Raw genomic sequence first — 16,319 nt, forward strand, 5'->3', positions numbered from 1 at the left:
TAGAAATTAACGATGGTCTTTGGTCTTGTTCAACGGTCAAACGATTAATTAGGAAACAGTTCCAAAAGCAATTACTCTTTCCAAAGCAGCTTTTGATTGTTTTTCTGATAGGAGTTATCTTAAAATACCAGTGCATGCATAGTCATTGATTGTACTTTACACCGACCACTGATGTGTAGATAAACTTCAAGACAGATTTCCTTGTTTGACTCAGAAGATTCAATGTCTTTAAACATGTCATGACATCGTGTCAGACATTGTCACTTTTCATCCCTTTAAGCACATAGCTCAAGATTCTTCAAAAGATTAAGACAAAGTATTCTATGGACCAAGTAACAGACTCCCCACTTACTCTTCTGACTCACTAGTCATAGACATAGACTTCTGTTGTTCTGACCACCTTGAGACTATTTAATGCAATCATGAAGAATCTTTCAACACTTGTAGACAAACAGCTACCTCATCAGTGTAGAGAAAGAACTGTGGATTCCATTTGCACATGGTTAGATTCAACCATTCATAGATAACTGACAATAATGTCACATTTTCTTCATGATGTTAAGGTATTTTTGACCAAGATACTTCTCTTGACATAAGAAGTCACTCCCCCTATCTGAGATAGTCTGAGCTTCTTCAAGGAATAACCTTGTAATGATGAATGGAAAATATAAGACGCATCTTCATATCTTCAAGAGAGCACCCTCTCTTCAACTATCCTGCTGAACATGCTCATTATGGCATTGTTGCTCCTTTACATTAAATACTCACACCATAAAGTAGATGTTATAAAATTGTGTCTGACATTAGTACTACCAGCCTATTCCACAAGGTTCATATCTCTTTCTGTAAAAGACCCTTGTCTACTAACTTATCTCCTCTAGAAATGATCAACTGATGACCTCTTGACATTAGAAACACACACAGAGAGGTTGCCACAATCTCAACATAAGGAACTGCCACTTCTTGTACTTTGTTGAGCATAACCTTACCATGTTTGTATCAGATCATGGTCTGCTTAAGAAAATTTAAAATCCTTCTTGATATGATGTTTCTCAATCTTACACATTGATGAACATCCTCCTTTATTTTGGAACCGGAAGGATCCTCCTTTATCTTCAGCTGTGTTGCTCAGATCATAGAACTTTTGTCTTCATAGTCATATTCACTATGTGAAGTCTTCATTATGAAAGTAATTATGTATTTCCAGAACACATTACTAACATCCAGATCAAAACCTGCCCATTCTAATCCACATTTTTGTCTGAACTGCCACTTTAGACAATAATGTTGCTTTTTCAAACTTCGCATGCATATTCCTAGACATTCTTCTAGGATAATAGCACATTGTGATGTTGGCATCACCCAAGACATAAGTTCGTCTGACACCCAAACTCAAACAAACTCTAACTATCCATAGAGATAACATGTCTCTATAGAATGACTTAGAACACAAGAAACAATTTGTGTTCACGACCCGAAACAAGACTCTATTCTTTACAAAACAACTTTAAAGAATGACCTCAAACTTAACAATGTCTGAACACTACCCTTAAACCCTTTGATTGTCACAATTTGACAACCATAACCTAGAATCTAGACATTCTAATATTCGAAAGAAGAACGTGAGAGACTCAAACAAAACTCAAATAAAAGCGGAAAAGACTCTAGAAACCTGAGCAAGTTAAACAACATACCTGGACTTTAACCAAAGTCTTGATCAAGAGATGTTATTTGAAGAGGAACTGCATCAGGTGGACTTGTGCATAGGTTGGAACATGCACTAATTCAAAACAAGTGATACACACCATCAATACATGTATTTAGATGATAATGCAAAGAATATTCCTTGCTGGTCTTTTAAGAACAAACATGACTTGAGTTATGTTCTGACATCTTGTGTGACATTGTTTTTCTGGCTTAATGATTAGTCTTTGAAGGACTTTCTATTTGATTAGAAGTAGAATAACATTGTCTTTGTTGATCTTCGTACTACCTTACTCCCCGTGAGATATAAAAAATTAGGACATTTTTTATGTTCTTCCTTTAAGCTCCCTTCATTTGGAATTTGCCACAGTTTCGAAGTTTAGAAACCTCAGTGTGGTGTCGTTTTTTTTACCTCCCCGTTTCACTTGGGAGGACGGCACGCTAGACCCTTCACGCGAAATTTGGAAGGAGAATGTGCCCGTGGTGGGAGGAATTTTATTTCAGTTCTTCCTACGATATCACACGAACTTTCTTATTGTCCTACGAGTAGGAAAGGGAAAAAAGATCTCAACTAAACCCTAAGAGTTTGCTAAGTGTGGGGATTTCACCTAGACTAGAAATTCTGGAGTCCGGGGGGTCGGTTATACGTAGGGAAGTGTTTAAACACCCTACATATCTGTAGTACTCTACATGAACCTTCTCTGTGTCATTGTGATTGTGTTTATTGCTAATGATTGGGAAAGTTTCTCCTTTGTGTTAGGAGAAGGAATTAAATTGATTTTAAAAGACAGATAGACAGACAAACAAACTGACTATTTTTGATATTTTATTAGCTCGCTGAGATTCCTTGTGAACCTCATGCCTACATATCCCTAGTGGAAGTCAGAGCTTAATGTAGTTCGGGGAACTAACTAGGGAAATCAATTATTCTTGGTGCCTTGCTTGAAGCTCAAGGTTGAAGCTTGAATTAAATCTTTGTTTACAATAAAGAGACATGAAATCATCTTTACAGAGAGGTATTTGTACTATTCCACCACAAACATTTAAAAGAGTGACAGAATAACTGAATTCATTTCATTCAAGAGGGGGACCTTACTTGTATATGTGCAAGTATACCAGTCAAATGCCTCTTAAATGAAAGAAAGATGCTCATCCAAATTAGGGAAAGTTACCACATGTCTGGGTTTTACTGCCAGCACATGCCTTTCAAAATCCTAAATCGGAGACTTGATTGAAATTAAAATAAAATGTAATGTTTGTTTGAATGTGGTAGAGTAGTAAAAATATCTCTCTATAGAGATAAGCTATGTCTATCTACTGTATAAAAGATTTGACTTTAGCTGGCTTGCATGAGGCCCAAGCTTGAGGCTTTTTGATTGATTTATTGACTTATTGAAATGATAACTCTACTGGAGAAAATTTAAACTAAGGAGTTTTTTGGTGTTCTGTACAAAGCCCAGAATTGAGGCTGACTCTTTTTTAGGGAATTTATCTTTTAAAGGAATGAGTCTTTGAATTTGAAGGAGTGATTTTGGAAGCTAACCCTTTCCAGGGGTTTTGACTCAGCTGGAGAAATTGTCTGTTAAAAGACTGATTTTTGTCATGTTTTTGGAGGCTGACCCTTTCCAGGGGTTTTGACTCTTTTGGGGAAATTATCTCCTAAGAGAAATGAATCTTTGGTTTTTGAAGAAGTGATTTTGGAGGCTAACCCTTTCCAGGGGTTTTTGTTAAAATGATTGGCAGAAAGATTATCTAGTGGAGACTTCTTGTTTAAAGCCCAAGATGAAGGCTGACTCTTGCTGAGGATAAGCAAACATGGATCCTAGACTCTGCTAAGGAAAATTGATGAAGATAAGGGTGACAGAGACTGTCCATGTCTCTCATTCCAAAAGGTGTACTCAATGTAAAATTGAGACAAACTTAGCTTGTTTAAAGTCTGGTTTAAACTGGAAGAAACTCACCAGGGTAGGTTAAAAGGTGACTAAAGACCTGTTCCTATGTTTATAAGAAACCTGGTGGGTCCTTGTATACAAGCTCAAGAGGAAGCTGGAAATGCTTTTAAGAAGCCTGTGGGTCCTTGTACAAAGCCCAAGAGGAGGCTAATCGAGGGTCATCGAGGGTCCTTGTTATAGCACAAGAGAAAGCTATGTAGTTTTGAACTTATTTTGGCTTTAAGCAAATGGGTAAGAGGTTTCACCGGGAATAATTCCTCTTTGGGTGGATGTGTCCTATTTTGGGTTTTAAGGTTTTTGCCAAGATGTTTCACCGGGAATAATTCATCTTGGGGGTTTGAACTACAGATCTCTAATTAGGAAAGAGCCTTCACCGGGAAGACATTCTCAATCCTAGGTCATATTCCTATAATATATATATAGTTTAACTGTCCTAGGATTTACACTCAAACGTAGTTCTAAACAAATCTATGCACAGTTTATCTTTGATAGTAATTTAAATAAAGACTGTAAATTGAAAGTTTGTAAAGCCTAACCTGGATGGAGTGGAGGCCTTTGAAGAAGTATGTACAAAGCCTTACCAGCAATTGATGGATAACAGTTGAATATATATGATAAATAGTTAATGGTTTTTTGAAAACAGAAGAAGTGAAGATGGACAAAGGTCACATAGGTATCTGAAGAGTTTCACCGGGAATAATGCCCTTCAAATACCAGAAGAATGTTTTTGAAAACAGAAAGGAGATTTTGAAAATACAGTTTTTGAAAAAAAACTATGAAAAGAAAGAAGGTGTTGGGTCTTACACTCTAATAGAGGCCCATATAAAAAAAGATTTACTGTTTATGAAAACAGTTAAAAATGATCTGAAATGATATAAGGTTTTGTTGTTTGAAAACCTTAATCATCTGTTTAATCGGAGACCGAAAACAGTTTTGAATATTGACAAAAGTCAACTTAATTAAGACAAAGAAGAAATCTATACCTAATTAAGACCTAAATAATTTAGGATTTTATCATAAAGTTATTCACAAAATAATTAGGTTAAAACAAAATGAATATATATATTTTCAAAGCATTTAAGAAAACACTTAAAACATACTATTTTAAACCTAATAAAAATATATGAAATAAATAATATTTTTATGATTTTTTTGATTATTCACAAAATAGATATATTAAATAACAAGTGTGTGAAAAATGAGGTGAAAATGGATATTTTTGATAGGTTAAATAATTGTGTGAAGTTTGTGAATAAAATAAAGAAAAATAGTGGTAAAAAATTGGGTTTGTCTCCTCCAAGGTTTGAACACACGCCCTCTAAGTCACCAGCTCAAAATAACACCACTGGGCCAACGCGCGCTTGGTGTTTATGATACACATCCAGTTCATTATATTTTCAAACAAGTGGTAAATCATGGAAAAATAAAAGAAACAAAAAGTCTGGGGCGAGGGGGATTCGAACCCCAGACTTGAGGCATGAGGAGACTAAGAGCGCATGTGAGGCCACTAGGGCAAGTTACTCATTCGTTTAGAAAACGCCTATCATTAAAAATAAAATAAACTTTGCCCAGAGATTTGAATTTTGCGCGCCATGGCCATAGTCGTCTTCTTCCTCGAGCTCAAAGATTTTCAAATTCCTAACTCTCTGGTCTCTCAACTAAATGGCATGATGTAAATATCAATCTTGTTCTAAATTTCCTCACGAATCCAGATATGTAACTAAAATTTATTTATATTAACTATAGCTACCTAATTTCTCAGAGAACTCTAAGAACACATGAACCCTAAATTTGAAATTAAATGACAAACAAGATGAATAAATGAATGATGATAGAGGGTTTTCAATCCTCTGATGATACTGAACAAGATAGAATCGAGCTTTATCACAAAGAGTACTTAAATTAAAGAGATGGAGTTCAGAAACTTACCTCTGAAAATGGAGGTCGTGAGGATGATAGAGAGCACCTGGGCTTGTATGAATGATCCCAAAAGCTTCCTTGGGACTCAGTGATGCTAACTGAATGCTTATTGTAGCTTCAATTCTCCTGAATTGCTCTATGGACCTCCCTCGATTTGAGCTTCAAGTGGACATGGAGAGTGATGAATCTTGAGTTACAGATGAGCTGCAGCCATCTGAACAGCTTCACTATCACCTGAGGAACACGTCTGGATGCTTGGGTTTGTTGGAAACCTTCTGAATTGCTCTATGGACCTCCAACTGCAACAGCTCCAAAGTGAGAGCAACAATGGCGTTCCTCCACTTACAGAAGTGATCCAGGTGCTTGGATCACCTCAAATGAACCCCTTTGAGATGTTAGAATGCTTACTTTCCAAAGATAAGCTCTGGTTTGAAGAAAACGATTCTTCTTGCCAAAGAACTTTGAAAAACCATAAGCATGAGAAGAGAAAGAGAAAGCAAGGAATATGGTTGCTTTGGTGTGTTTTCTGAATGAGAAAGAGCCCTCTATTTATAGGCAATTGATTCAGAGCAATTGTGTATAGTGAGCTTGCTTAGTGAAGTGAGTTTGGTTTCTTAGCCATGAAGAAATTTCAAGGAATATCCAAGAGTGATCATTGCAATTTCGAGCCAGCCCCCCATCCATTGATCCTATCTGATCTTAGGGAACATTTCTGATGCAGAGTGAGCTCTAATTGGTTGGTGAGAAGATTCCTTGGGTGATTCATCAATTTGCCATAAATTCCCAAATGTAATCATTACATAATCACATGTTCTTGTTTTGGGAATCTTCCTCAATTCTCATGTCATGGTGGAAATGAATGCATGGCATGTTTTCAGATGTGTTATGGGTCGTGTAGCATCCATAAGTGAGGTCATGACCTATAATTTTACTTCATGGTGCCAACTTTGAACAAGCATAACTCTTAGCTCAAAATGAATTTGGGGAAGGTTGAGCACAATTTGGAAAGCCCTAAACATCTACTTCAGAATCATTTGGGAAAATTGTGAAAAATGAGCCCAAAGTTGGATGAAAACTAGGTTAAAAACACTTAGAAAAATTTCTAAGTTTTTATAACCTAAAGCTTCAAAATTCCAAAACTCTTAAATGGTTGCTCTTTTGAAAAAAGTTCCTATGTAAGATGTTGTTTTATTTTGCAAGATCTACAACTTTCATGTTGGAAGTTTTTTGAGTTGTGTAGGTGAAATTTTGAGTTCCCACAATGCCCTCAAAAACCCTAATTCCCGACTTTTTGCTCCTTGATGATTCTTTTTGAATTTCTTTGGTCAAATGACTTTAATATCCATATATTGATGATATTGATCTTTGAAAGTCATGGTTTGACCAAAAATCTTAAAAGTCAAAGGTAATCCCATACAGTTGACTTTTTCCAAATAAAGTGAGATTTTGGACTTTTGTGTGGAATTAAGATCTTCTCCTCAAATGAGTGATGTAAATGGGTTATATTGAGGTAGTAGAGGTTCTTGAATCATGTATTGAGTTTTGGATCCATGCCCTGATTAAAAGTCAACTATCCTGGTGAATTAGGTCAAAAACCTTAATTGTCGACCAGATGAAAATGATGACTGTAGGCTTTGAATTGAGGTGTGATGTCCAGTGGATCTTGTCATATGAGCTATTTGAAGATGATTGATGTCTTTGAATGATCCCCTGGGGCTTTTTAGGGTTTCCCAAAGGTGATCCCTGATTTTAGTCCTTGATAGGCTCAAAAACCCTAGTCTGGTAACCTGTATAAACCTGTACTCAGATGACTGGGTGTCTAATCAATCATAGGTGAAAAAATGAAGCTTTTGAGTCCTATGATTGTTTTAGAGACTAATCATTCTATTGATTGATCCTTTGCCTGAGTTTTCTTGTCTTTGAACATCCTTGATTGAATGCCAGATGAAGAAATGACTGCTCTGGGTACTTGTTTTGACATGATGAAAATCCTGAAGATATGTCATCTCAGGGGGGTCAAAAATTAGGGTATGACAGATGCCCCTATTTAAGTTTCTTTTATATGGAGGGAGAGAGATTGATATCTCGATCTCTTCTGCGTGAAAGAGACTTAAATATCAAAGAATGCCCGAATTTTGGGCGCTCCTGAGATGTTGTAATTGATAAAATCTTTTCATGACTTGATCCCGCTGTCGCACTTGGCGGGGGATGAGGAGACAAACTCTTGTAGAAATACTTGATGCGGATTCTGGAGAATGGATAGCAATGTAGGATGCGCAATCCATCCTTTTTAACTAAGTGTTGACACTTAGAAAAAGGCAAACAACCTCCCCCTTGTTTCGGATGTCCATATCTCGAAACTGGTCTCAGTCGTGTTTGGATAATATCTCAAATAAAGAGAAAATTTCCAAATATTTGTTTCTTCATCAAACTTCTTACTAGCACTTGGAGGTAAGATACCATTTGACGGTAAATAAAGAAACTTCAAAGGTTTGTTTCCTCATCAAACTTCTTACCAGCACTTGGAGGTAAGGTACCATTTGACGGTAAATAAAGAAACTTCAAGGGTTAATTTCCTCATCAAACTTCTTACCAGCACTTGGAGGTAAGATACCATTTGACGGTAAATAAAGAAACTTCAAAGGTTTGTTTCCTCATCAAACTTCTTACCAGCACTTGGAGGTAAGATACCATTTGACGGTAAATAAAGAAACTTCAAGGGTTTGTTTCCTCATCAAACTTCTTACCAGAACTTGGAGGTAAGATACCATTTGACGGTAAATAAAGAAACTTTAAGGGTTTGTTTCCTCATCAAACTTCTTACCAGCACTTGGAGGTAAGATACCATTTGACGGTAAATAAAGAAACTTCACCATCCCTCCTTTCAACTTGACGTTTTTAAAGGATCGTCATATGGTCCCGCGCTCTTTTGAGGGGCTAATGACTTTGCTTGAAAGCAGACGAACTGTTTTCGGGGTGAAAACCAACATTCATCGACCTCTTGAATGTTTAACAGACAAACTGTCTTCTCTTGGGGAAAGACTGCCATTTGCCAATTGCTAGGGGAACAAACTGTCTTCTACTGGGAGAGACTGCCATTTGTTGACTCCGCTGGGGATCATTTGTCGATCCGCTGGGAGATTCTGAATTATTTTCTTTGACGAAAAGTGGCATCTCTTGACCCTGCTGGGGAAATACCAAACTGTTTTCCAGGAGGAAAAACTACCACCTGTTAATTATGTCGGGGAATCCACACTTCTTGGAGAAGAGAACCGCTCATTGGCCCCTGTAGGGATTTCCAAAATGCGAAACAGACTATCTCATCTGAAGAAGACTGTCGAGTGTCGCTCTGCGGGAGAATCTCGGCTGAGGAAACTCCAAAAGTGAACAAACTATCTCTTTGAGGGAGACTACCATTTGTTGACTTGCTTGGGGAATTTGGGTGTATGAACCTTCTTTATGAAGAAGAAAACCCTTTTGCAACTTTGCAGGGGAATCTCGAGTATATGCCCAAGTAATTTGGGTATTAACATGATCAAAACCTGGCTCGACTCTCTCATTACGCAAATACGGTGTGAGACGAAATGCAAGAATATTACGATGATTATGAAATGCAAAGTGAATGTGAATAGAATTGTCGCGGATGTAAAATCTAATGATACGACTTGAATCTCGTTGATCAGAAGATGTCCTCTTCTTGTAGTTCGAACTCTGTTGGGAATACCTAGTTATCAGTTGTCCGCTGTCCGAAGTGAGTAATATGAATTGAAGTGAAGATCCGTCATCGGGAGATGTTCGCAAAGCGACCTCATGGGGAAATCTTGGTTCCCGGAGTCTCAACCGTTCTCGGAGCAACTATTTGCATTCTTCCTATTGTTTGTAAACCTTAGAAAGAAATTTCACCTTTATTTTTGCAAGTAAATTCATTTTATTTTATGAAAACATTTGTTTCAAGAAAATGACTGTTTAAACTTAAAATGCATTTCAAGAAACTGAATAAGACTAGATTTGCAAAGAAAGGCACAAGGCTCAAATTATTATTTATGGAATGGTAATCAGCCAAATGCTTGATTCCATGGAGTATTTACAAAGTTGGAAATTGGTAATTTTTGGGAAAAGGGCTACGATGAAACGTGACGACCGTTATCTTTCCCTTCCACTCCGGGTTGCGCTGTATTCGTGCTTCGTAGAAGATGACCTACTGCTGATGAATACTCCGCTATGGATTTTTGAATGATCAAGTTTGTCCTGAACACAATTACTTGCCATATATCCCTAACTTTTGCGTAAACTACCCCTTTCGGGTTTTAAGTTTACCGGGATTGATTATTTATTTCTTATGTCTCTAACTTTTTCCTAAATCGCCCTTTCGGGTTTTCGATTCACCGAGACGCTCTTTTTTGCCTAAGCTGCTCTTTGCGAGTTTTCAAATTAGCGAGCTGTTCTTTTGTTTTTATTTAGGCGAAGTATTTCTTGACTGCGTCGACATTCACAGGACGGGTGAATTCTTCTCCATCCATAGTGTTGCACCCTAAAATTTGCCCACCTAATTTTACTTCTAACTGGCTTATTGCTTCCACTTCATTTGCATCTTAAGTCATTTAACGCATAATGCATCCATCAAAATAAGTATCTAAGGCACTAGGACCAAGGGTCTTGTTAATTAAGGATTCTTTATTTCTACTTATAATACAAGAAGTTGGGTTTTTCTCTTTTCAATTGGATGTTATTGAGGTCTATGGTGTTCACTTGTGGTACAAGCCGTATGTGTTCAATTAATGTTTTCTTGGATTTCTAAGTGAAGGATATTGGCAAAAGTATTGTGAATATTATGGAGTTCATTAAGGTAATCAAGTGGTTGCACAAAAAAAAAAAGACTAAATTCATTTGGAGCTTGGTGGATCATTTCAAGTTTAGAAGGTGGTGTTCCAAGACTCATGGCATGGCTCATTTTTAAATGAAAGAAGATCTAATTTCATTCAACACAAATGGAGGGAAAAGAGATCATTCAAAAGTTGATTTAAAAATATGGAAAACACATATCATTCCCATTCAAAATCTGTTATATATTTCACATTTCAATCCCATTCCAATTCAAGATCCATATCATTAAAAATGACCATTCCATTTATAATTACAAAACCACATCCATAAACTAAAAGCCCACTCACATTTCATTACAAAAATCATACAATCACCATCCTATTACAAAACAAAGAAATTTATTACACAAGATCCACAAGCTCTGACCAAAGTCAAAATCCCTACAGCAGCCTCACCCTTCATTCTTCAAATTTCTTCAAGGTTTCCACTACCAGCTTCATCATTATTCTACACTAATCCTAGGACATATATCTCTTCAAGTCAGTATTCCAATCCATTCATCTCCCTCACAATTTCAAAACCTGCACAAAATTATCACTATACATTAAATTAAACCAGTCAGTTCTTCATCCAAAATCATCACTCTCAGAGCTTAACAAAAAGAACAAGCTTTAAGTTATAATTTCTTAGTAACCGTTTTCTGTTATCTTCCAATGGCACTGTACTCCCAGCTCAGCCATACACCATCATAAACTCATAACTGTCCTAACCGATTCTCATAACTACCATCCTAACAATCCCAAACAATTTCATTCACCTATAACAGAAGCTAAGGGATTCAGTTACACATTCTTAACAGCATAACTGATTCAGTTATTCCCTAACAGAATTTCCAGCTCATCATATAACAGAATTATAACAACCTAACTGACCATAACTGATTTAACCAATTCTAACAGAATCAGACAAGAGAATAACAGAATGAGAAGGATTGAATTAACCTGAGAGAACCTCTATATAAACAGGGCCCTTCACCTTTTCAAGCTTCCTTCGATTCTTCACTTTCTCACCCTCCACCATTCCTTGATCCACTCTCCTCCATTTTATCTATCCCTCTGCAACTCTTCCATCTCGGACTTCACTCTCTTCATCACCATCACCCACTTCTTCACTTTCAATCCCTCACCTTCATTCAGTCACCATAATTATTGAAACTCTCTACATTCATCTGAAGCCACAAAAATCATCACTGATTCAATCTCCAATCATCCACTCCATCGTCATCCTTTCTTCTCCTCCCTCACTCTGAATCATTCATCGCATCAACCATCAATTCCCTCCAATCTTCAAGCTTTCTCCAATCACTCTTCATCTCTTTCTCGTCACAAGACTTGTAAAAAGCTTCTTCTCCTTCTGAATCTTGATCACGCTTCATCAACACCATATATATGCAACAGGTCGTATCATCAAGATCATCATCGATCATTACCAACCTTGCTCTTCTTCAATCTTCATCAAACAACAACTCTACACCAAACGCTCCAATCGGAAGAAAAGTTCAAATCGGCGCCGTTGAGAAGGAGCTTTCCGATCACCGCCGTCGAGAGAGAGAGGAGGTCTGAGCGATAGAACTCGAAAGGTCACACAACGAACCCTAAATTCCCTTCTCTCAATTTCCCTTTGTTTTGTTTATTAATTATTTGTTTTTATTTCAATTATTATTATTCTGAATAAAACATGATATGGATCAATCTCAACAATACACTTGGGCCACGAATTACTCTTCACAATCCCATTTTCACTGTTCACCCCCCTGTTTATATCTTTTATTTAGGTTTAATTAGTTTTTTCACCAATTTCTTTTAGGTGATAAAATGCTAATTTTCCTACTACCTTTTAGACTTTAATACATGATTTTGGCATATAAAAATAATCAACAAATAAACATTAGTTTAGGCTTTTATTTCATTTCTTTTTGCTTGATCAAATTCTTGTCTTTTTGGCACATAAAAACCATAAAAATAATAGTATTTTAAATTCGATTTTTGTACTATTTTGCATTGTTCACTTTCATGTCTTGTACCATATTTTCAAGTGTTTATGTTAGTCATTTTACACTAATTCTTGTATCGTTATTTACTTGTATTTTTACTTGTAACTTCGATCTCCGCTTATGCTTATATTCTCATGTCGCTTTTTGCTCCTAACCATTAGGTAGAAACCATGACAACTTTAGGAATTAGAGGTTCCCATCATATTAGGCTAGTTTTCATTTTAGGCTAGTTTTCTTCCCTTTTCCTTTTCAACTTTAAAACACTTAACAAAGGAAGAAGCGAATCACATTAAAAGTGGGAGAGAAACGAGTGGGATTTATTCCCTAATCTGTTTCTCGAACACTTAGTGAGAGAGAAATGAGTGGGATCCATTCCCTAATCTGTTTCTCGATCACTACAAAGAGAAATGAGTGGGATTCATTCCCTAATCTGTTTCTCGATTATTAGAGAAATGAGTGGGATTCATTCCCTAATCTGTTTCTCTATCCATGTAGAGAAATGAGTGGGATTCATTCCCTAATCTGTTTCTCTATCCATGTAGAGAAATGAGTGGGATTCATTCCCTAATCTGTTTCTTTGACATCATACATTTTATGTGATTCGAATCGCAAAGTAAATTCCCTTAAAAAACACTCAACCAAAAACATTTAAAACACTTAATAAAGGCTCAGACATAAACAAAGTAATGAAGTGGTGCGAAGCCTTGTATTGGGTTTTGTTCATCATGGAATTACATCTAAAAAACACAAACCAATCTTCTCTCTTCTCTCCCTTGCCTCCGAGGCATTCTTTCTCTTGCCTTCAGGGCATTCTTTCTCCTAATTGGACACGTTATTTCCGCTCCATTCCCAGCTTAAGACTCCAGAGGTCGAGCAGCGGAGTGCGAATATAACTGTTCAACTAAAAAACACAAAAACAAACAAAAACTAAAGAGCCGAACTACGGCGCTCTGATTCCTGAAAAGGATACGTAGGCATTAGGTCGCGGGGCCTAAGCGAGCACAACTATTTATAACCTTATTTTCCCCGTGTTTCTTTTTCTTTCATTTGCATGCATTCCCTTAGTAATTAAGCTTTAGATTTATACACCCTTAGAATAGAACAAACATAAGTGGATCCTGTGGAGTACCACAGACGTGAGGGGTGCTAGCACCTTCCCCTTGCGTAACCGACTCCCGTACCCTATCTCTGGTCGAAAGACCTTTTCTTATCCTTTCTTTATTCCAGGTTTTCTGATATTCCTTTCCCTCTTTGGGATAAATATATTGGTGGCGACTCTGTTCATATTTTCGCGAGCCTGCGACAGCTGGCGACTCTGCTGGGGACGTGATAGACCTGTGCTGGTCCATTCTTAGCGAGTCGATCCTAGCCTTTGTTTCTTTTCTTTGGGTGTTTTTCTTTATTTGTTTATATGTTTACATCCTGTATATATATGTGTACATATCATGTCTATTTCCTGTTTGCATATCATGTTTACTTCCCGCATGCATCTGGACTATATTATGGGTCCCCGTGGGGGCCACATATTTTCTCTCTGTTTGCAGGTTGGGTGGGATGTTCTATGAGGTAAAAGGCCCAATACACAGGCTATGAGTGCACTCTAGGGACCCTAGGATAGAGTGGGAGCATAGTTTGTCTCGAGGTGTACGTCTCGGGATGGATTATGTGACCACGAGCAGAGTAGTGGTTTCAAACGGAGGTATTATCGTCACCCGCATCCGCGCTGTGACGATGCTTACCTTCGGGCGGACCGTATACTGCGTTTCATGACCTTACCCTGACCTAGACTACACCTGTGAGTGGGGAGGGAATCATACTCTATACAGGTGCAGATACATGTTATGTTGGTGACTATTGGTTTTCCTGGCATTCAAAAAGGCGTCGAACCTTTGATCCTGGGACATTTGACTTATACAGAAGTTCTACATCAGTTATCTATCAGAATCAACGTCGAACCTCTGAATATGGAGGTTTGACCTTATATGACTTATGCAAAAGCTATCTATCAGAATCAACGTCGAACCTCTGAATCTGGAGGGTTCGACCATCTTTGACTTATGCACAAGCTGTTTATCCAGAAAGCAACGTCGAACCTCTGAATCTGGAGGGTTCGACCATATCTTATTGACCATGAGAAGCTGTTATCCAAGAGGCCTTGATCCTTGATCCTGATTTATGATACATTTGCATCTCCATTAACATTTGTGCATTCATGCATTTGCATCCATGGTTACCAAGGACTCTTACACTCTTCCTCTCCATCAGATCAGTCAAAACGATTCCTCCACACCGATATCTGACAAAAGCTCACAGAACAAAGAATCATGGGGGATTATAAACAAGATCAAGCTACTATCAGAGAATCATGCCTCCTCATGAGGGTACCTTCCACCATTGGAGCCTAAAGACTTTGTGTTTGTCAGAGAACATTTCATTTGCATCAAAATAAGGCCAAGCCTGCCATTGCCTAGATTACTTCAAAGTACTTTCAATTGTATTACTTTTGTTGTTATCAAGTACTTCTCATTGTAAGAAACTCATTCTGTTTGAATAAATAAAAATAATGTAACATACATGTTTTTCTCGAATCATTTCATCTTTGTCATTATGTTCATTGATACTTCACTCATTTGTCTTAAGCAACTAAAAAAGGAGAATGATGAAAAATCAAAAACACATGAATCACTAATTGTATGCTTTTGGAACAAGATCCTGCTGAGGATGTACAGGCATTGTTTCAATTCCTAAACACCGGAGTTATAAGGGAGTGAAACCTTCGTAAACCCCTTTGAGCCTATGGAGTAGTAGTTTCTTTTCAAAAAATGCAAAACCCTCAATCTTTACCAGGGGCAGGGTAGTCTTCAGTTAGTGCGACCGAGCGTTCAAATTTCAGGTATTCCATCAGAGGATCAATCATATTCTATCTCTCACAACAAAGAAGAAGAGCACAATCCACAATGGATGTCTCTCATTCATTAAGAAAAAGGCAGTCACAACTTTTTCAACAAGTCAATCACCAAAATCATACAACTTGTTCCCGAACGAGACAAAAAAAGAATGAAAAGAAAGTTATGAATCATGAAAAAAAAGGAAAAAAAAGAGCCCGCTAAGTCAAAAAAAAAAGAGAAAGAAGGAAAAGCTTTGAAGCAATTGACTTAGGCAAAAATTAGGGCATATTCCGCTGGACAACGAACACCAAAATCAAAAGAAGCTTTTTGTCCAGGCAAAAGTTAGGGAAAGCAAAAGACAAAGCAAAAGAAGAATTCTCCAAGGGACAAGTTGTTGTGACCATCAACGAAAGCACCAAAGGGTGGCTGCCACCTCCATCAAAGTCACAAAGGATCCTCATCCATCACAATCCTTCCTGAAAGGTGAATACTCGTGTCGAACTAACTGAATGTAGGACTGGAGAACATCACGAAGAAGGGGTGGGTTAAGTAGAACTTGAGCCTTTATCCTTTATTTCTTAAACCGCGAACCCGGCCACGTTACAACCCTCAAAAGTCCTAATTGAAGTAGGGTTCGTTCCGAAAGCATACAAACTGTAAAATCATGTCAAACTGACTCCTAATGTTGCTATGTCAATTGTGCTAGTATCAATACAACATTTTGACAAATAAAACTTTTCTTTTGAGATTAACATGTGCATTGCATTCTCATTATCTCTTTCAAAACAGAATTGTCTCTAATATGAAATTAAGTACTTGATACCAAGGAAAGTTCAACATTGAAATTCCATCGAGTAATCTTACAAAGGCAAAGGATGGTCATCCGCTGAGCAAATCTCTGAAGTGTGAATACAAGATTACACTCAAAGAGGTTTTTGATTTATGGCAAACTCAAATGAGCATTCAAACAACAAGGAG

This window comes from Vicia villosa, unplaced genomic scaffold, assembly GCF_029867415.1.
Source record: "Vicia villosa cultivar HV-30 ecotype Madison, WI unplaced genomic scaffold, Vvil1.0 ctg.001290F_1_1, whole genome shotgun sequence".
NCBI lineage: Eukaryota > Viridiplantae > Streptophyta > Magnoliopsida > Fabales > Fabaceae > Vicia > Vicia villosa.